The 21,345-nt window shown below is 51.8% G+C and overlaps 1 long non-coding RNA gene across 1 annotated transcript; it reads left to right on the plus strand.

Annotated features, from left to right (window-relative positions):
• Positions 1-14,028: 14,028 nt before the first annotated feature.
• LOC129211675 (uncharacterized) lies at positions 14,029-21,073 on the plus strand. The gene is made up of 4 exons (XR_008578914.1): positions 14,029-14,079; positions 15,842-16,009; positions 18,428-18,502; positions 20,216-21,073. It is a non-coding gene; the product is annotated as an uncharacterized LOC129211675 (long non-coding RNA).
• Positions 21,074-21,345: the final 272 nt, after the last annotated feature.

The following is a 21,345-nucleotide window of genomic DNA, read 5'->3' on the forward strand; positions in this document are numbered from 1 at the left end:
AACTTTGCACAGAACCTTATTCACAACAAATTATACAAACAGCTGTAATCAAGGTCATTTCAATCTGAAAGCATTTTCTATTGAAATCCACAACAATATTCAGGCCCTGTTCATTGCCCAACAGCGAGAAAGCCACAATTGCTCTTGTGTGTCTGGATGCCCCGGGGTAGCGAGGCCGGTCCCGCGAGGATGCACCCACCAGAGCCCTCTCGCCCGCCGAGGAGCCGCCGAGGAAACCAGCACAGCCTGCACATCTCAGCCTTTTTATCTTGAATGTCAGACCCAAGCATGACTCACACATTTCCAAAACTGCCATTCCCTCCTGCCGGCGTTAGCTCAGTCCCTTTCTTCTGTCGCAGCTTCGGGCGGATGCGCACTTCTCTCAGCAGTTTGTGTTTTAAGCCAAGGAAGTCCTCTGGACCAAGAAGGTCCTCAGGTCACTCTCAATTCATGGACCTCATGCATGGCGTCACCTGCACCCACACCCCGGGGACCAGCCCCCGGGGTTTGGAGCTGGGCATCGGTGCTGGGGCAAGCCGGACCCTGCCTGGCTCTGCGTTGCTGGAGCTTGGCTGGTCTCTGGGAAATTTGGCTGGGGCTCAAGCTTTTGCAACAGAGGTTTATCCATGCTGTTGCCTAAGCTGGAGAGAGCAGCAGGGTTTCCAGAGGGACACCCTGCAGCAAGCGCAGGAAAGCTGCCGGCAAAGGGTCACGAGCAGGGAGGGGGCTGCTCTGAAACCCGCCACCCGGCACATGGGGATGGTTTTGTAGTTAAGGCTTGGACTGAGGCCCCCAGAGACTTGAGCTCAGCCGCCGTGAGCCTCTGAGTGAAGCTCAGCGTCTCCACGCTTGCATTTCCCTTCTGCACAATGGGACAATAACCCTCCCCCAGCGCCTGGGCGCCGGTGGGACAGTCCCCCATGGCAGCTGCAACACAGACCCACTGCCCCGCTACGAAAGGGAGCCGAAAATGTAAAAAATGCAGGCTACGCTTTCCTAAATAAGTGCTGAAGCTTTGCTAGACAAGACCTAGCAATTCTCCCCGCGGCAGCACCAGAAGTAACTGTGCAAACTCCCCAGCGCAATTTAATTCCTTTTCTGGAGTGACTAACACCTCTATTATTCCCATCTGACCTCTGCAGACATCCTGCCACGCAATTGTGTTAAACTCTGCGGCGAGAAAGATAACCGGGCCTAAAATTAAACCATCCAGCACATTTTTAATATTAGCACAAGCAAGGAGTGAATTCCTCCCGGGTGGAATTCATCTCTTCTTGAGCAAGCAAGCAAAACCAGCCCTCGGTACCCTACCACCAGCAGTGACATGGTAGAAATTATTTGTCTATTTACTTTGTGAGCCCCTGCGATGGTCAGTTTTGATAGTCTGGCCCAGGTAGAGCCTGTTCCGTGCAGGGACCTGCCCTGCTGCCGCTGCCGGGCACATGGTGGTGAAGGAGGTCCCAGCACGGGCATCGCATTGTGAATGCAGCCAGAGAATTAGTCGATGAAGACAGCCAGGCTGCGGACACCAAATGTGAGAGCAGATACCCCCAGTGTGAATAACCTGGTGTAAACCGGAGCTTTGTGGTATCTTTGGCTCTGGGAGAAAAAATGTCACAGCAAGAAAGGAAGTGTCAAGCCGCAGCAGGGATATCACCAGGTCCTTCAGCTACAATTGGATGGCTGCTCTGTTTTCATTCGAATACAGTTTTCCATCAAAAATAACCCCCTGGACTTCACCATGGTGTCTTTTTCACAGAGTGAACTCCAAAAGCAGGTCAGGCTCAGAGATGCTGAAAGTTTCTTTGCATGGCCCAGAGGGCAGCCTGGCACTTTGGGGTGCAGCACGTACCTGCTGCCCTGCCCCCTGGCCCCAGCGGCAGGTGTGGGGTGGGGCAGGAGGGATTTGCTCGCTCCAGCAGCGTGTGGAGGAGAGACACTCAGTTTTGGGGGACAGAAATGCAACCTGACGAGCCTGAAACATCGCTGCAGAGCTCCAGCCATGCCATGCCTTACAGACAGATGCAGAGTGGCTGCACAAGCTGCATCCTGAGCACGGGACCGGTTGTCTCTGCTGTTTCCCCACCAGATGATGCGGCTCGGGGGGCTGCTGATGGAGAGCCTGAGTGACGGAGGCTGCCCGTGCCACTTGGTGCTGTTTTCCATGTAGGTCCCGCCGGTGCTCGCTGACCCTGGGGAACCCCGCGGCTCTGCGAAGGGGCGGCGGGTGTCTCGCCTGCAGGGCTGAGCATCCGTGGGGTCCACACGGGACCAGCGCACACCAGCGCACATCAGTGCAGCCGGAGCCCTGGTCCCCCCGCTCTCAGGTGGGATTTTTGCACTCTTGTGCTCCCTCTGCTGGTCCTCAGCCCGGCAGCGCACCGGCACCGCACCGGCACCGCTCCGGTGCTGCCAAGCCCTTGGGCCACCCCTGCACCCCAGGGCCAGCGACACCCCAAAGCACATCTCGGAGCCAGCCTGCAGTGAAGGAGAGGTGCCCGGTGCCGGCCGGGCAGAGCGGTGCTGCGGGGCTTGCTCCAGGCAGAGCATCACAGGATCCAGACAGGATCCACACATCCTCGGAAATAGCACAAAAATCTTCCCCCAAAATAAAAGCTTTAAGAAAGCTTTGGGAGTGATACTACAACACGTGGCTACGCTGAGGATTACACAAACTGGTACTGCAGGGATCACTTTATTAAAGTCACACGGGCACAGACAGGACACTGTGGATTTGTCAATCCGTTTTTTTACAAACACACTGCGCAGCTTTTTGCACCAACGCCTTCCCAGCTTGCACTGTTGGTGTAACCTGTGCAACACGCCACCACCATCAGAGGCAACCTGCCTCGCTCTTACATCGCACAGGTACAGCTGGCCACCAAGGTGCCACCAGCAGAGAAGGAGGACACCAGCATGGAGCCAAGGCTGCCGCCACCAGCCACCATCCTGCCAAAGGGGACAGGGAAGCACCAAATCAGGCTAGGACATTGCAGTGCAAGGTCTGGTTTGTAGGCTGTGCTCCATGATTGCATGCAGTTCTCCTGCATTTTCTGTCTTGGCAATACTTGCCAGCTTTATTAGAAAGCTGGTTGTTGTTTCAAGGCTGCTTTCTAGCGGTTATTGCCAACTAGGGACGGAGGTGGGGGAGCTGCACTCTGCATGGCGTAAATGACAGCTGCCAAGACACCTTCTCCAAGGCCCCATAAAAGCCCAGTTATGGCTCAGCCTGTCTCCTCTCAGCCAGACATCCCGGAGGGTGACCCAGCACAGGAGGCTGCTGCTGCACAGCCAGCCCTCCTGGCTCAGAGCTCTGTGTCCCCATCCATGTTCCTGCAGAGATGTCCAGCTGCCCCACTCACTGCTGTGGTTTGGTCATGCTCCTGACGCTCCTGGGACTTGGAGAGGAGCCACCACTCAGCAAAGGAGGTGAAATACCTGCCTCAAGTGTGCTGAAACCCTCACTGTGCCCCAGGAGCAGCCTGGCATGACAGGAGCTTGAAGACAGTGGAGAAGGAAGAGGATGTAAATTTAACAGCAACAAAAAAAAGTATGCTGTTATCCTTTCCGCACAGCCTCCTCCTTACCACTGCCACTGCACCCTGGGAAGCCCCAGTGACCCACCATGCACCACTGACTGCAGAGGCTGTGCCAGGCACATGCTGCACCCCAGCCTCTGCCACCACCACTCCAAAATCTGGGTGGCTCTACACATGGTCCAGGTCCAACCCTCACCGGGGGCAACGAGCAGCCTGGCAGCTCCCGACGGTGCACGCTGGTGTTCGGGGTGTGCAAACTCGGCGTTTCAGAGCTGCTTTCCAGAGAGAACAATAAATCTTTAAAACAAGTGTGGGGTTCTCTGAAAGTCGCTGAATTAAATGGCTGAGCCCTGCAACAAAGCCTCTTCCTGAGCACGGTGGCTCCCTGCCCGTCGCCCTCCCCAGGGGGACGAGAGAGGCGGCAGAGAGGAGGTGAGATCTGGCTCAAGTTTGTAAACTGCGACTGCTGGAGAAAACAAAACCTGTCCAGAAGTTTGATCACGTGCCGATGCCTTCCACCGACGCAGCCGGTCCTCAGAGGTGACTGGCACTGTGAGCTGTCACTTTTCCCCAGCCCGGATGTACCCACCTCACTACGGGGCACCCTGTCAAAGCCCCCTCAGAGGGAGCTGCCAGTGGCCAGAGCTTCTGCCAACACCAACTGCAAATGCTGGGTGATGGCCCCACAGATGCCTCTTCTCGTGGAGAGCTCGCAGTTGGTTTCTGTGCATCACGGAGCTATTCCCATCTAACCACCGCCCCGAGTCCCTCCTGGGTGTCCTGCTCTGCCTCGGCAGCACTGGCAGGGGATGGCTGCCCATCAGTGCAGGCACCCACCCCTGATCCCCGAGCAGCACAGCTAGAAGGAACCCACTGCTGCTGTGTTTTGCAAATTGGTCTTTGCCTGCGAGAAGGTGGAACTGTGCATCCCGCCGACCACTGCAGAGCCATAGCAGGCTGGACGGGCGCAGCCGGTGACCCACACCATGGGGCATTCTCTGGGTGAAGCCTTATCATCGACCCTTTCACTTTGCACAACTCATTAGGCAAAATATTTTCTGAAGAGAAATCCCTCATCTTTCAAAACTGATCCCTTTGCTTTCTGGGAGCGTAAATGGTTAAACACATGTAGTGTCTCCCATGTTATAACTTTCCTTGGTGTCAGCGACAGCTGCTTTCCTTTCAGTGCATGAAACCACAAAGTTGAAGTTAGTGAAAGTGTAGAAGAAGCAGGGCTTAAATGGTGAAACCTTCCCAACCAGAGGCTGGTAAAATGATACAGTAAAAGTTTTTCCGTCATTGAGAATAGCCCTGTTATCTCTTAGGGAAGCAGCAAACCTTCCTCTCTGAGGAGTAGGTGAGTCGGTAGCGCCAGGCCAGGCAGCCCAGGCACAGAAGCGCGTGAGGAGAAATGCTACAATATATTGCCATATATTGAGAGACACAAATAAACTCCATTACTGTTGTTAATTCTTCAGTGAAATTATTTTTCCAAATTTTCCCCAAACCAGATGTGGAAATATTTAGCTACCTCTGCCCTCCTCCAGCCCTGAGCCTGAAAAAAGTGTTTCGAAGCAGATGAGAGGCAGAGGGAGAAGGAAACCGTGACTGGTTTCAGTGAAACTCATGGATTTCCCAATTCATGGTATCATTTACTGACATCATGAAACTAATTTGGGCTTTTTCTTCTGTCTCTTTACAGTTAGGTATTTTCCCCAAGAGGCTAAAAATTTCTTTCTTTCAAACAAAATTGGATTTCTTTCCAGAAATGTAGAGCCTGTTCCCAGAAGCAAGATTCAGAAATAATTATTTTTTATTAAAATATTTTATTAGATGTAGTCAGTGCAAAAGAATAAACCAACAGACAGCAGCTCTCATCGCCACCTCTCCCAAATCACGTATCAGACTGAAAAACAAAGAGGAGGTCTCCTTGCTTCCCTCCTCGGCTTCGCCCCGTGGGTTGCACAGCCCTGCTGCTCCGTGGGTTTCCACGTCTCCTGGCTCCTCGGCATGCTCCCGCGAAGCCAGGATGCTCAGAACGGTGCGATGCAGATGTCTGCCCAGGTGATGGGCTTGCTGGGAGGGGCTGAGCAGCGCCCTGTTGCGGCGGAGGGGAGGAGGAGAGGAGCACCCACCTCCACAACAAAGCGGCTCCGTGCATCCCCCGCGGGCAGGGTCTGGCCACGGCAGGGTGACAAGCTGCGCCGTTCCCAACCGTGCAGGCGGGGAAGGTGCATCGGCAGGCACGTCCCTGGAAGCCGATGCCTGCCATGCTGCCGTAGGTCTCCAACCGCCCTCCCAGGCTGCAGCTGGGGTGCAGTGGTGGGAGCCGACCCACGAGACACGCAACTTTGTGCCTTGCCCCCCACCCACATGGCCAACAAACCAGCCTCTGAGCTCAGAGTTCTCCCCTCTGCAAACCACCGCGACAGCAATTCTGCCCGCGATGGGAGCATGGCCTCATTTTTGAAGCACTTGATTTTCCTTCTTCAGAGATCGCCCTGCCTACCCCTTAAAAAACACTAATTATTTCTCACAGTTTTCAGCATCCACTGAAATAAATAATGCGGGCGAACTGAGACATCTTATGCGCTTTTTGAATTGTGCGACTGACGCGGTGGATGGGGACCTGCAGTACGCAGCAGCTTGGACGTACATGTGCATTTCTGCAGGCAGCTCTGCTCCGTCCCGTCACACCTGGTTGTGTCCCCCCCAGCACCATTTGAAAACAGACCTGTTCCCAGCAGGGCCAGTTTTGGGGCTGGCATGGGGCCCGATCCTGCACCCCATCCTGAGGGCAGCCCGGAGTTACTGCCCACGCTCTCTCCTCGCTGCCTGCACGCCCTTCTCCCATTCCCCTCGAGAGCAACATGTTATCATCACACCCATTTGACTTGACATTTCATGAAAGCACAAACGAGCACTGAGAGCAGAGAGAAGCACTAATTTAGGAAAAGTACTAATTAAACATATTCTGGGTGGTCTCATTTTGGCGTTCTGCCTTTTGGGTTAGACTGGTTTTGCTGCCGCTTTCCTCTCTCCCACGTTTTCTCCTCTCTCGCCTTTCCCAGCACTCTTGCACCTACAGCTGTCCCCCGATTTCTGCGGCAGTTGGCCCCGGTGCCTGGGGGGTCGCAAAGCCCCGCTGGCTGCCCCTTGCTTGGGCACAGGGCAGGAGTTCACCGTCATTTCCCCAGGCTGCCTTCCATCCTTCCCCTACATGCAGAGCTCCGGCTGCCTTGCAGAACAAGCCAGAGCAGCTCACAGGTACAGAGACACGGAGGCATCGCGAGCCCCAGGAATGACTGCAGCTTTCAAGAGACAGGCGTCCAGTGATGATGTTAAGCAACTACTTCCTTATACTGCTCCTTCCTCTATGAATAATGCTACAGTTTGCAGTTTCAGTGGAAATCATAAAACTATTATTAGATTTCACTGGAATTGGGCCAGATGTGGCAGGTAAGTGTCTGGTCCTGTGTCCTAAATGACATTATTTTAAGGGCATTTGCAAAGCAGTGTGTAGTGCAATCACTCTCCATGCTGCACGCAGGTTTTGACTTCCCGCACGTGCCACATTTCTTTGCACCTAGGACAACATGAGAAATACAATTTGAAGCCTGTTTTTCCATTGCTTCTGCACCGTGCATTGCTGAGTTAATCCCTGGTGCAAGTCTGCAGTTCTGCACAGAAAGTCAGATCCTGTGTGGCTCTAAATTCCACATTCACCCCTGAAGCCTTCCTGCAAGGGAGCGCACTGTGAGACAGAAAGCTCTGGAAGAAGAGAAGATGTGAACAAAGTGCCTCCCCATGAGCTCTGCCAGCGTTGACTTTAGGGTACGAGCAACATCAGGGTTCATCCTCCTCCTCAGAGTGGAAAACACTCTGTTGTACAGTAGATGCAACTCTGTATACTGAGTACTTCAGCGTAAAATGTATGTTTAAAGGTCTGTTGTACCCTGGCCATCTAGAAATCTAATTAATGTTTATCCCCAGGAGCAACGCTCGTCTTCCTGTTAAAACTCTGCTAATAGGACAACTGGTGCAGGGTCAGCCTGCACACACAGTGCTGCCATTTCCTCTCCCCTCCCCGGAACACAACACAAGCAGCTGGGCTCGGGTGCCTCGGCACGGAGCGGCTATCCCCGCTTGAAGCTGCCTTATTATAAAGCAACACTTTTCTTTGGGAAAATGAGCATCAGCAATGAAAACCAGGATGGGGATTTTCAAAAGCAATGAAGACCACTATGGCAGCTGGGTCCTCCAAAAGCCCGTTGAGTTAAACTTCCCCCAGGTGGGGATCCAAGAGCCTCCATGGGCTGGGAGGCCACAGATCTGCTGCGTGACCCTTCCCGAAGCCTTTCCACTCCTTCCTAGGGTGGGAAACCAGGGACACGCCAGCAGTCAGGGTGCTTGGGATCCACCCACCAGGCTCTCTCCAGCATTTGGACCCTCGCTCCTGTCCTCCACAAGCCCAGACTTAATTTTGAAAGCAAACCTCTGCCAGGGACCTCCAGACCTGCTGGAAGGGCAGCGGTCGCAGTCCAGCACCCAGCACGGGAACAAGCTGCCTACAAACAGCAAAGGGCAAGGTGGTCCCAACGAAATCACAGTGAGAGGCTTAAAACTCAGCCGTGAGAGCACAGGGCCAGCACGCAGGCAGGCAGGGGCTGCTCAGGAGCCTCCCCGGCTCCCTACTGGTGGTCCTGGGCTGGTCATGGACCTGCTTGCTTTGGAAATGGAGCTGGATCTCCTGCCCAGGAGCGGTCCATGGGGCAACCAGTGGTGCAGAGAAATGTGTTTTCCTGCTAGCTTGGTGGATGTGAGCTATCAGAGACACATGGCTTCACTGCTTGGGTTTTCTTTTCACCAGTTCTAGGAACTGGTGTTTAGGAATTAATACATCTTCCAGGTAAAAAAGCCAGGAGCCAGACTGTCTTTCCTAGGAGGAGGCCAAGGCATCTAAAGACAACCACTAACTTACCATTTCACAGACTCCTCACACGTCTAAGGGATGCCTCCCGGGACGACTGCCTTGAATTGTACAAAATAACTCTTGGATGGTATAATTTAATACTACGTGTCACATGGCAGAAGTCCATGGGATGGTCAAGGAGCACGATACAAAAAATATTCAGCTGCAAATATCAGTTTTCCTACTGTATCAGCATAGCAAGGACTTTTGCAAATGTCTGATGTCAGGGCTAGTTTGTATTGCAAATGTCCCTGTCTAATCTACAGCTCTGTATTAAATAACACATTATCCTATCATGACATTTTGCTCTGCCAGGAGAGCTCAGTATTTATATGTGCATGCCCACACCACTGCATTTCTAATAGAATATTGTATTAATGACAAATTGCAAGTTTGGTAACACAAGTCAGAAAAAGTTTTAAACCTGCTGGCTTTGGGGAAGTTAGACGAACGCATTTAGACATAGAAAAATCGCAACAGCAGACAAAGTCATCGCATGCCATTTGAATAAATATTGATCTTCAAAACTGTTAACAGCTTTGCACTCAGAAGCCGGAGAGCTGCTATAACAGATAATTTCTCAATGTTACCTCAAATGCATCAGAGCAGCTTTGCTTTCAAGATGCGAACGGCTCTTCACTCACGGGTCAGTCCATCTTCCGTCGATGGCACTTGCTTACGAATGAAGCCAGAAGACATCTCCATGGCCAACGTGCTGGTGGTTACCCTATGGAGAGCCATGCTTCCGCTTCTCACAGTGAGAAAAACAAAGCAGCTCCAGCCCTTTTGGAGTGACCTTGACATGTAACTCCCCTCCCACCCCTCCAAGCTCTGCTTTTTGTATCCTGCCTCTGTCCCCTCTCATGCTGCATCAAAAAACCTCTGCAGCAGTTTTGGGTTATGTCTCACGCATCTCCTCCTCTGCCCTCCTTCCTGCAGTTGCTGGATTTGATGCATCCATGGGGAGAGAGCACGCTCCAGCCAAGCTCTTGAACCCGAAAGGGCTGGAAATATCCAGGGAAACGGGTCCGAGCTGACCTGGGGCTCTGCACAGGCCTGGGTTGCAGCAGCAATGCTACTGGTTTGCCCAGGACAGGCTGGAGTATGTCACTCTTCCCTGGCCTGAATTTACTTAGAATATTTAACAGGCAATTTTCTATCGAGATGCCGGCCACACTATCAAGCCACCCCCTCCCCTGCACATAATCAAAATATTTTGATAACCAAAAAATGTCAGGCAATACAGCAAATTTTGCAGTAAATAAATAGAGCAACTAACTGCAAAGACAAGGAGGGGAGGAGTGGGGAGCTGGTGCCTCTGCAGAAGGTTTCCATCCCTGAATGACAACAAAAAATCCTTTAAAATTATTGTTTTGACAAGAATAGTCATTTTCTACAAAAATAACGCCCCTCTAGTGGAAAAAGGAGGCTGATGGTAAGGGAATCTCATGCTGCTGGTTCACACCTCTCTGCTCTGGAGGACCAGCGCTTCCTCCGAGAGCGTGGCACAGCCCCACGGCACAACCATGTGTTGGCCCAGCGAAGGCTAAGCTGCTCTTTGCAGCAGACAAGTAGCAATTAGATGAATCGCCTGGCAAACGAGCCCTCAGCGAGATACTAAACACATACCAAATATGTGTGACAAATTGCAATGACAAGGTTGCGCTGGCAGGCTGGATGGCGGGTAATGAAATCCCTGTCCAGACAGTGCTATGCTCCGGGCACTCTTTGAGCCAAGAGAAGGCAAGAGATGCTGCCAAAAACCCATCGGCGCGACCACCACACCCATTTTCCACACTGCAGCGAGTGGCTGAGGCCACTACAAACACTGACGGTGCCCGCAAAGCTGAGGTTCGGACTTCCACGCTACGCACAAAGCGGGAGGGAATTGCAAAATGCCAGGTGCTGGTGCACAAGATCAGATGAAGGAGACCCACAAAGAAACCAAGCACAAACCCAACCCTGCAGTCTGGTTGCAAGGGATTGAAATGCCGGAGGAAAGGTTAGTGCAGAAGCCAGAGCCTGAGATGGGCAGCTTACTGCGCCGCGTGGGGTAACGCAATAAATCAAAGGCATGGCTTCCCGTCCTGCACATGGGGAACCACGAGGTGCTGTGGCCATGCACACCCATGCTTGCTCCCCACCACCGCCACAGGCACCCCGGGCTGCCCACCCGTGCTCCCTGCAGATGCAGGGAACCCCTTTTCTGTGCCAAACCCCAGTGCCGGGACGCGGTTTGGGGCTGGCCAGACACTCGAGCAGAAGCAGCCGCAGTTTATTAGCCCAGTAGCTGTGGAAAGTTTCCAGGCTGGGCAGGATGCTCTGGCAGCGAGTTGGGCGGGGGGGGGGAGTGGGGTCCACACAAGGCTCTCACTGCAACAGGAAAGCAAGGGCAGCGCAGGCAGCACAGCTTTCAGACCCCAGGGGCTACTTTTGAAGAGTCATCTCTCTTCAGCCATTTGTCCCCTCCGATGTTCCCTGCCCCACCAACAGCACTCCTCAAAGGACATGTAACCTCTGAGCTTTTTCCTTTATTCTTCCACTCGTGGACAGCAAAGGCGAACCCGGCACATAGGCTGGCACCGGACTAACAGAATTGGTCTCTTCAAAGAAAGCTTCCTACCTTTGCCATGAACCTGCAGCACCGAAGGGGTGGCCACGGCTCGTCCCTGCTGCAAGCAGCAGAAGCATTTCAGCAGGCCATATAGTACGTGTGGTGCGGGGATGTTTATTTTTTTAACCGGTTCCATAGCTGCCACCTCTGCAAAGGCATCACATTTTGACTATTTGACAAGCCCTAACCCAGCTGGGTGTCTGTACCCCACAGCGAGGGAAAGCCAGCGGGCCTGGGCGCTGCTTGCCACTTTCTCTGGAGTGAAACGGCGATGCACCCAGAGCCGGCGGGCTGACGAGGAGGCAGCACCCAGGCGGGGGCCCCGGCAGGTGTGCCTGTGGGAGGGCAGCGCGGGGGAAAGCAGCAAACAGCTTCGCTGGGGGATCTGGGGCTTTCTGCTTTCAGCCCGAGTGATCTGTGGGGCGCATCTCTGCTTGAAGAAGGCGGCCGTAAAGCATCCATCTGCAAAAATACCCCAGCAAACCCAATCCCTCGCCCTCCCCCCCGGTTTCTGTGAGCAGCATTCATTCCTTGCTCTCGCTGTAGATCCGGCATGCCGAGTCCTTTCTCCCCAAGAGTATTCTCCCTTTACAAAGCAAGATCATAAAGCAGTGACATAATCCAAGCTTGGCAAACACTTTTGCTGATGTTAAGCCAGTGCCTTTCGTGGTTCTCACTGCTGCTTTTGAGTCCACGATATAGATGGTGCAACCGACTGATTAAATGTGCAGGAGCCTCCCAAGATACCATTTCATTTAAAGGCTGACATTTATATTTGACATTCCAATAAGTGTGGGGCTTTTTTTTTTCTTTTTCTTTTTTTTTTTTAATTAGTTTTCACAAGGGTGCGAGTCAGACACAGCTACACAATGAAGTTCTCCATAAAATAGGTATGATTCAAACAGATGACTCTCAGCCAGACTTCCTAACCCATCTACCTTGCAGCGGAGCCTCGAAGCCAAATTAATTAGAGGCCACCCACAAGTAGATGTGAGAGGTGTAGGTGAATCTCTTCGCCCATTCATTCCCCGCCACATCTGCTGAGATCTTGACGTACGCACTAAGGGCGAGTGGGAGGGCTTTGGTGCTAAATAAATGACTCGATTCCTTTCGTTTTGACACCAAAATGCAGTCAGGCAGCGAGGTTGCGTAGTAAACAATAGTAGTAATGAGGGGGGGGAAAAAAGAAAAAAGAAAAAAAAGAAAAAAGACACATATATGATGCCTCAATGAAGAGGTGTGATTGTTGGCAAAACATGTCCTGTTTGAGTTTATGGGATGTACAGACTCTTTTTATTAGGGATACTTTTTGCTATTAGTGTAATAAAAAAGGACCAATTGTTTCTGCCATCTGAGAAAACTCTTGGTGGAACAGGCAGAAATCCAGGAATAATTAAGAAAATAATAGTGCACACCCAACAAGAAAAACATTATTTGTTTAAAGATGAAGTCCCTCCAGAATACTTGGTAGTGATTGCGTTTCTTTCAAAAGGGGGGGAAAAAACCCTTCTAAATGAAAAGCAGCAGCCATCAGCTAGTTTCTAAGATCTCGAGTGGAAAAAGTGCAGGGCTGCAGTACCCTTCAGTGGTAAGGCTTTTTCCGTTTTCACCGCTCTTATCAGCCTTTGCAAGTTGCAAAATAATAGTGTTTTGCCCTTACATGTTTCCATCAGAGGATCAGAAGCGCTTCACAAAGCATAATTAATTGAGCTTCACTGCTCACCTGTGAGAACAGACCAATTATTTAACAACAGGGTTTGGGGGGTTTTTTTGCAGTTTGGGGTGTGGGTAGAAGTAAAAACTGTAACAGGAAGATTACAAACCCACCAAGCTAACCAGACTTTACAGCTTTGCCCATTCCCAGTGATGGATGCGACAAACCTGGAAGTTTCTGACCTCCAGAAGGGACCACTTTGCCCCAGCATCACTCTTCCCCACTCCTCAGCTTGCCGGGCTTCCTACCCACACAAATCCTCCCAAGCTCTGACTCTTTAGATTCCGAAATTTTCAGAAAACCAGGTCTCCAAACCGCCTGTCTTCCCTGCAAGCGCGTCATGGTGCCACCCCACACCCAGGATGTGCGACGTGGGCCCCAAAATCCTGCTCCTCTCACTCCTGGGTGACTCCGGGCAGGTTATAAAGCTGTGCCAGCTGTGCACGGGAACATGGCGGGGAACATCTCCTGAGCCTGCAGGTCAGGGAAAGGCTGCGGGTCAGTGTTTGCAGAGAACTTGAGTATCACAGTAGTGCGGGGGAAATAACTTATAAGCCTCAGTCCAAAATCGTGTACAGCGTGTGGACAGATGCACACAGTGAATGACAAAAAAATCATCAACTGTCCCACCCGGGACTGAAAAAGCACCACCCCCCTCTGGACGGTTTGTATCAGGCTGTAAACTATGGAGGAAAGAGGCGGTGGCACGAGCCTGTTTGCACGAAGGGCAAAGCTGAGGTTACCCACAAATCCCGTGCAGATCTTACGATTTCCCCCCCCCATTTTCCCACTTTCTGGGAAACTCCCAGAGAGTTTTCTTCTGCACGCAGCTCCCGGCTGCCGCGGAGGCGCCGAAGCCCTGGCTGACCGCGGGGCCCGGGCACAGAGGCACCGCGACGGCACCAGAGCGGGGGGCAGGTGAACCCGAAAGGCAGCCGGCCTCCACACCCACGGGGATGCTCATCTCCCGACCCTGCCGTCCCGCCCCACCGAGGCCGGTACCGGGAGGCGCCCGCCCAGCTCCCGGCGGAGCATCGCCCCGTCCCGTCCCGTCCCGTCCCGCGCGGAGCCCGGCTGCGGCCGCCCCGCCCCGTGCCCGTCCCCGCGGCCGCGGCCATCCCCGTCCCGCCCCGTCGGGCGGTGCTGCCACCGCCCCCGCTCCCAGCAGCCCTTGCAACCGCCTACAATGAAATTTGCGAAGTTTTTTCGGTTTCGGCGCCATTTTCGAGTGGACTCGGAGGTGAGGAGGGAGGGCGGGCAGGGCGGCGGGGCCGGGGCGCCGCGGGGGGCCGACTGCCGCCCCCCCTTCCCTCTCCCCGCCGCGGGCGGGACAGCTCGGCTCGGGCCGGCGCGGCGCGGCTCGGCACGGGAGGGGGGGGGCGGCACGGAGAGGGGGAGGCGGCGGCGGGACGGGGCACGCTGCGCTGCCCGACGGCGAGGGCGGGGGGGGGACACGGGACGGGACACGGCGCGGCTCCCTCCCGCCGCCTCCCCCCGCGCCGCCGTGGGCGGGGTTGCGCCGCTCCCCGCGGGGGGGGACACGGGACACGGACCCGGGAGAAACTTGTGGGCGAAAAGGGGAAAAAAGCTGTAAAAAAACTTTTTTTGGCGGGGGGGGGTGGGTGGGGAGAGCGGCGGCACCGAACAGCGCCCCCCGCCCGCCCGCGCGGCGCCGCCCCGCGCCGCACAAAGACGGCACCGGGGGGGGGGGGGGGTAATGGGAGGGGGTCGGCGGCCCCGGGGGGCGGTGGCGGCGGAGCGGCGGCCCGTGACGCAGCGGGCAGTGACAGCGGGAGCGGCCGGGCCCGGGGGGGGCGGGCGGGGCGGTGGCCCCCCGCTGCCGCCGCCGGACCGTTAGGGCGGGAGCGGCGCGCGGCGCCTTCCCCCCGCGCAACGCGCGTCCCGCGCGGGGGACTGTTCCCACGTGGGTGCGGGGCGCCCCGCCGAGCCGGGCCCCCTCCCCCGGGGACGCCTTTTCCTTGTGGGTTTTTATTATTAACAATTATTTTTTATATGTGTTTTTTGCGTTGCAGGGAGCCGCGCCCGCCCCCCGCAGGTGTGGCTCGGGGTTGGGGCTTTTTTTTGTTGGGTTTGGTTTTTTTTTTTTGCCTGTTTCCCTCTTATTTTAAAGAAAAACCGGGGAGCCCGGTGACTACCGGCCCCCACTTCGTTCTGGCGTCAGGCCTGTGTGTCCCCACGGCCACCCGCACTCGCTCCCGGCACCCGCTGCCAAAGCGGGCGCACGTGAGAAAATAGTTCTATACATTAAAAAAAAAACAAAAAAAACCACCAAAAAACCAGTGTAACAAAAAAAAAAATCGGCGAGATAAATTAAAATATTTATTAAAAAAAATTGGCACCTAGCTTTTGCTATATTTTTTTTTTCCCCTCGCTGGTTACTTGCTTTGTACAGGAAATTTGAATATCCTGGCAAAGGCCGACTTCCAAGCGCAGCCTTGCTGCACTCCGTGAGCTGCAGTGATGGGAGCGATGCGCATCGCGCTGGGGCGTTTTTCACTTTTTAATTTATCCTAAATACAATATTCTTCCCACACGTTCATCGGGTACGTAAAGACAATTTTTGTGCATCGAGCAAGTGAGTTTTCCAAGGTTTTGAACATGGATTGCTCCCCCAAAAAAAGGAAATAAATTGTGCTTGTGTGTTGCACGCCTATGTACGCGTGTAGGTGAGGGACCATCTGCCAAGTTTCATCATCTTCTGCTCTGAAGAAATCCAAAGAACTCCACTGCTCACCATCAACTGTGAAAATCTGTATTTAGTTAATCCACTTTGGTGGGAAATACAGTAAAACTGAACTGCTAATGCAATAAACATTTATGAAATATAAGAGGGAAGCTATAAGTAATGCTTCAGGCAAACTGACCCAAATATATATATAAAAAAAAAAATTACTGTGTGCTTGTTATGTTTTGAATTAATGTTCATCTGACCAAAAAAAAAAATTTTTTTTTTTTCTGTTCTTAACAAATCAACTTTATAGGAGTCGGGCTTCCAGATCTGTCCCTTGTTGTTTAAAACTGGATGAGATGACAATGCAAAAAAATGGAAGTAACAAGAAGCATCATACTTTTCTTCTCCTCAGCAGTGTTGAGAAAAAACTCTGGATCCTGGAATTTTACTGTGGATTTTACTGGTTTTCTGGAGTACTGTAAGTTGAAGTCTTATCCCGCAGGCCTTTGCGAGCACCATTAGCTCTCCCTCGTATTAACAGCCCCGTCTTGATAAATACAGTCAGTCCTGCTGGTAACAATATCGGGGCCAAGTTTCAAATCAAGTAAAGTTAACGAATTAATTTTTTGCATTATTTGAATTTGCCCTTTGTGGCTGCAGTTTGGTTTCGGGTGTTCTGCCCCACCTAAGAACACATTAACGTTGGGTGGTTTAACGTGCGAAAGGTATGCCGTGCTAAAATTAAAATGTAGCTCTAATACACTTTTATTTATATGAAATACATGCTGCTTCTCTGACCTTTTTCTAGGTAGATTGGCGAGAAAAAAATACTTTTAATAAAGTGTATGAGAAATTATCCGCTCTCATATAGCGTTGATGTACAAACAGGGAGAAAATATATTTTATTCATTTATTTCGTGCCACCCAGGAAGAATTCTTAGCTGGCTAAAGCGCGCCTAACGGCAATTTTTTGTGTGATGCGTGCGCGCCGAGGAGATGCGCTGTGGATGCCCGTACAAATGAAAGTAACTTGGCTGCGTGCAGTTCCCACGTCTGACTTTAGTGCTCTTTAATAGTCATTTCTCTTACCGCAGCCCTCGCTCGACTTCAGCAGCCTTGCGAGGCGAGTCGTATCGGAAATGTAATAGCTGGAACCATTTGGTGGTTGTCGATCAAGCATCGGGTCCGATTCCAGCTATTAGCCACATCTGTAAATATTAATACATGACTTTTGTTTAAATTTCATTGTTGAAAGGGAGGCAGGAGTGAAAGCGGTGTGATTTTTCAGACCCAGGCAGATAGGAAGTGTGTCGGTGGTGCTACTCGCCCCCTTATTTTCGTTTTGTTACTGTAATTGTATCTTGCTAATTAATATCTGAGACTTTCAGCTGTAACGAGATGATTTACTTTAGTCTTTTTGTAAAAATAGTAAATGACTTTTTTAAAAATTAATTTTCTTAAAAAAATTCTTCTTTCAAATGAGAACAATGACCAGGATTTGTTTGTGTGTGTCTCCTGAAAAACTGTTCGATAGCAGGGTTGGGTTGGGTTTTTTTCCTGTGCTTTTTATATATATATATAGCAAATGCTTAATATTTACTTATCTTGGAGCTTACTTAGCCCTGAAGTGTGCGAGTCAGTGAAGGCTCTGTATGCAAATGTGTCCTGTCATGGGCTCCTGTATTTATTTCCTTTCCCTTCCCATGGTGCTCTTTCTCACTTTTTTCCCCCCCTCTTTTTTTCTGGTTACAGTGTCGGTGCGGAGGGACTAGGTTGCGTTTTAAGGGAGCTCTGTATTTCAGGGTGAATTTGTTTTGGGTTTGTGCGTGTGTTTGGTCTTGGGGCGGGGGGATGTTTTTTACTTAATTGCCCAATATACTTTGGCAAGCCGAAGTTGCATTGTTTTGTGAACTACATTAATGGATTTCTGCGTGTTCGAATTCCCCAGTTATTTGGGGGATTTAATTAAACCTCCGTAGGTGGCTGGCTTATGGAGATGACAGGTAGAACTCTCGATTTCTAGAAATAGCTGGTGTACACACCGCAGGCGTGGAGCTTGTGGCAGATGCTGTTGGCGATGCTTTTGCTTCGAGGTCGAGCTTTTGGGGCAGTTCTTTTGATGTTCGGGGCTACCAGTACAGCGGGACACCTCTGTTCCCGGCCATGGTGAGGTGCTGCTCCAAGGTTGGGGGTGCTTCTGGGTCCTGTCTCCCCCCCCCCCCCCCCCAGCAGCGAGGGGCTGAGCGCCCAACAGTACCACCAAAAAAATCCCCAATCCCAGGTAGCCTCTCTGCATTCTACCCGCTTGTCCTGAGCGTGGTTTATCACCTAAATCAGCATAAATAAGATGTTTTCTTTGCTTCTGGTCTGCCAAGACCAATAGGCTGCTCTTGCTGCTGCTGTTTTAACCCCTCGGAGGAGGGGAGGTGGGCTTGCCGCTGGCCGTGGTTGTGTGCTGTGGCTTTCCTGCTTGACCTCGGAGCTGCCGCTGGTTTTGGCCGGCAGGAGCCGTGCCGTCCCTCCTTGCCGTACTGCACCCGGGTTGTGATTTGGGGTCACTGGTGTGCCTTGGGTCCCACTGCCCAGTCACGCTCCTGGCAGCAACGGTGCCAGTAGCACTGGCTGCAGGAGTGGGGAGAGCGAGGAGAGGAGGGATGCAATTGCTCTTTAAGTGCTGCTTCATAGTCTGCCCTACCTGGTGGTGAAAACTTGATATTTGAGGGTTTTTTCCCTAATTTTAAAAGTACTTGCACCTGTCTGAGCCTTTGTGGTCTGTGCGTGCCTAGGGAGGGGACAGGGAATGCTCTGAGGCTGCCCGCCAGCCCCAGTCCCCCCTCCTGAAGCACGGCAGCGCTCTGCGAGCGCCTCGTAAACCCTTCTGTGTGTTGCTTTCTAGTTCCCCTTGAAACAGCGATTGCCTTGTGTCCAGGGAGAGCCGAGGCAGAGGGAGCCGGCGCGCCTGCGCTCAAAGGTGAGTTGGGAAGGTAAGCTCGCGTGTCCCACCTGCTCCGAAATACCTGCAGCATCTGCATCCCTCTGCATAAATAAGCGCAGGTTCCTCTGAAATGCGTATCCCTTCTTGGGCGCTGCAGGTGACACCTCGGAGAGGTCGAGATAAACTCAAGCCATCCTGTTCAGCTGCCATCTTTCTGATTTAACGTTGACAAGCCAAAGCACAAACTTAAGTTTGAAAGAAGCCAAAGTGTGAGATGGGATGATTCAAACACAGAGCTTTCTATTGCTTAAAATAATTATGCTGTCATGTCATAAACATGCATATTTTCTCAGATACGTATTTCACTGCCTATCCCAAATTTCCACTTGCCCAATACTCAGTGTGAATGTTGATTTTTCTCTCTCCGCTAGAGAATAGGCTGGTGGAGGTGTATTGAGCCCTCACTTTGGAAAGTCCTCCTTGCTGAAGAGAGCTCTTGCCCGTCTTGTCAAACTAGGCTAGAGAATCGTTTATATATATATAAAAAACATTAATTAAAACGTGAACTTCCAACACAATCAGAATGGATTCTAGAGCTGAGCTTGTTTGCTGTTGCTTTTTTTTTTTGAGTCACTTGAAGAGATGAAAGAAATAAGACTACACAGGTACAGTCAAGTAAAACATTGTTACAGAAACAATGGTAAAATTATGTGGGGGGTTGTTTTGTTTTAGCTTGTACGGGTTTAACTTTTTCTGGGTACTTGTTGGCTGCTTTGCAGTAAGTAGCAGTTGCTCGGTAGAGAGTTGGACCTGGTGCTGTCAGTAGTGAGGACGCTGAAGTGGCAAAAAAATACTGCTTTTTTTTGTTGTTGGCAAATATTTGATTTAAAATTTGCAATAATTTGGCACGGCTCACAAGAGCTTTTGAAATTCCTATTTTTAAGTTTGCTAAATGGGCAGGGACTAGGAGGAGGATAGACTGGAACTCAGCGAAGTGGCGTGTTTAGCGCAAGGGGACAGCACAAACATTTGAACTAATGGCGTCATTTCTGACATTGTTCAGGTTTTTTTGTGATGCTGCTTTTTAAGAAAATGAATTGAAGGAAGTTGTCACATAACTGGAGAGAAAAAAAATAAAAGTCGAAAGGAAACACAAAAAATGTCAGGCGCTCTGCACGGCTCCCGCACAGCCCTCGCAGGCTGGTGTGTAAGTGCCTCTGGCAGCTGCGTGCTTCAGAGCTACGGCCTCCCTTCTGCCCTGCGCCGGTGTTTTCTTCTCTGGTACAGGCAGGGGAGGTGATGAAGTCCCAGGGTATCTTTAATTTCTGGTCACGTAAGGTTTGTCCATTAAAATAGTAAATAATCGAGTCTTTTCTTAAAAAAAAAAAGGTGCTATTTTAGATTTCTCAAAAGTCCAAATGAGCCAAATAAAAAAATATTTTAAGGAAAACTCAACAGGTTTGAACTTGTTGGGATCTGGATTTAAATTATTAACATTGCGACTCCCAGAAAGTCCTTGGAGCTCAGCAGCCCCTAAGAGGAAAGTACAAGGTAACGTTTCTCCAGAGACCCTCGGAAGGACCGGGAAGGTCTGCGGGATCTGCCGCAAAAGCAGCAGGTCTGTTGCATCTGAACGTGTAGATCTGCTGAGGCCTGAATATTTTGGGGGGCAGGGGGAGAACAGTTTATTTCTGATTTTGTTTCTGAAACTGGTTTGTTTGCACTGTGTAACTGCTTGTTCTCTTATAGTTACAGACTTTCTGATAAGACCCGTGAAGAAAAAAAAATGTCCCGTTGGTGGTAATGCATGCACGTTAAATGTCTTCATTGTAGAGTGTTCTTCAGTACCTTATATCATGGTTTAAAAAAAAAATATATATATATATTCAAAATACCATTTGGAATGTCAACATTCAGTGGGCTTTGAGGAGATGTAGCAGCACATCATGGTTTGTAGGGACAAGGAGATACAGACCATTCTGGGCTGCCTCATTACCTCAAGGATAAGACAAGAAAGTGAGCTTCTGGTTATCATAGATGTGGAAGCTAGCACATTCCCATGTATCTCTTTAGTTCAGTTGAACAGGTATGTGTAGCTAAGTCCTCTTGGTGCTTGTACCCGTGCACATCCTTTGCAGCCACAAATATATTCCCTGTGAGTTTGTGCGTGTGTGGGTCTCAGCGGGGCTGGCCCTGCAGGCAGGAACGACTTGTAGCTCCTTTTTGTTCTCCAGCATGGGCACAGCCAACGCTGGCTTGAGCACCATGCCTTCAGCTGGCCCCTTACCCCTCACCTATTGCTCTGCGGTCCTTTCCCGGGCAAAGGATCCCCTGGGGAGGGGGGGGAAGGGGGGGTTCTGGAGGCCGTGGAGTGGCACTAGGATGGAGAGCTGTCAGCAGTGCTCTAGCAGCACGTAAATACTGGAGTTTGGGATTGCCTGTTGCTCTCCAGTATTGCATTGCTGCTTTAGTGAGGCTGGAAATCGGTCCCTGCCGCAGGAGCTGGGGCTCTGGCTCTCGGGGTGCCTCCTCAGCACCCCCACGGTGCCTTCTACGCTGCTGCTTGGGGGCTCTTGTCTCCCACACCAATAAACCACTGCGGAGGCAGCAACGAACGAGGGCTTGGTGTCGTTAATGGGGAGGGGGCAGCGGGAGGGGGCTGCACCCCAACTCCCCTGTGCTGGTGGGTACCCAATGCCCAAGCCTGGGGCTGGAGCGAGCAGAGGGCACTGCTATGGTCCAGGAGCCTCAGCTGGAGACGGTGCCAGGCCCTTCCCCGGCATCTCCTGGGGGGATGGAGGGTGGGGGGGTGCACTGTGGCAATGGGGGGACAGGGCAGCGCTGGCCCCTGGGTGCTTTCCCCCAGTAGCACCATGCCT

The sequence above is a fragment of the Grus americana genome, chromosome 12, assembly GCF_028858705.1.
Source record: "Grus americana isolate bGruAme1 chromosome 12, bGruAme1.mat, whole genome shotgun sequence".
NCBI classification, from domain to species: Eukaryota; Metazoa; Chordata; class Aves; order Gruiformes; family Gruidae; genus Grus; species Grus americana.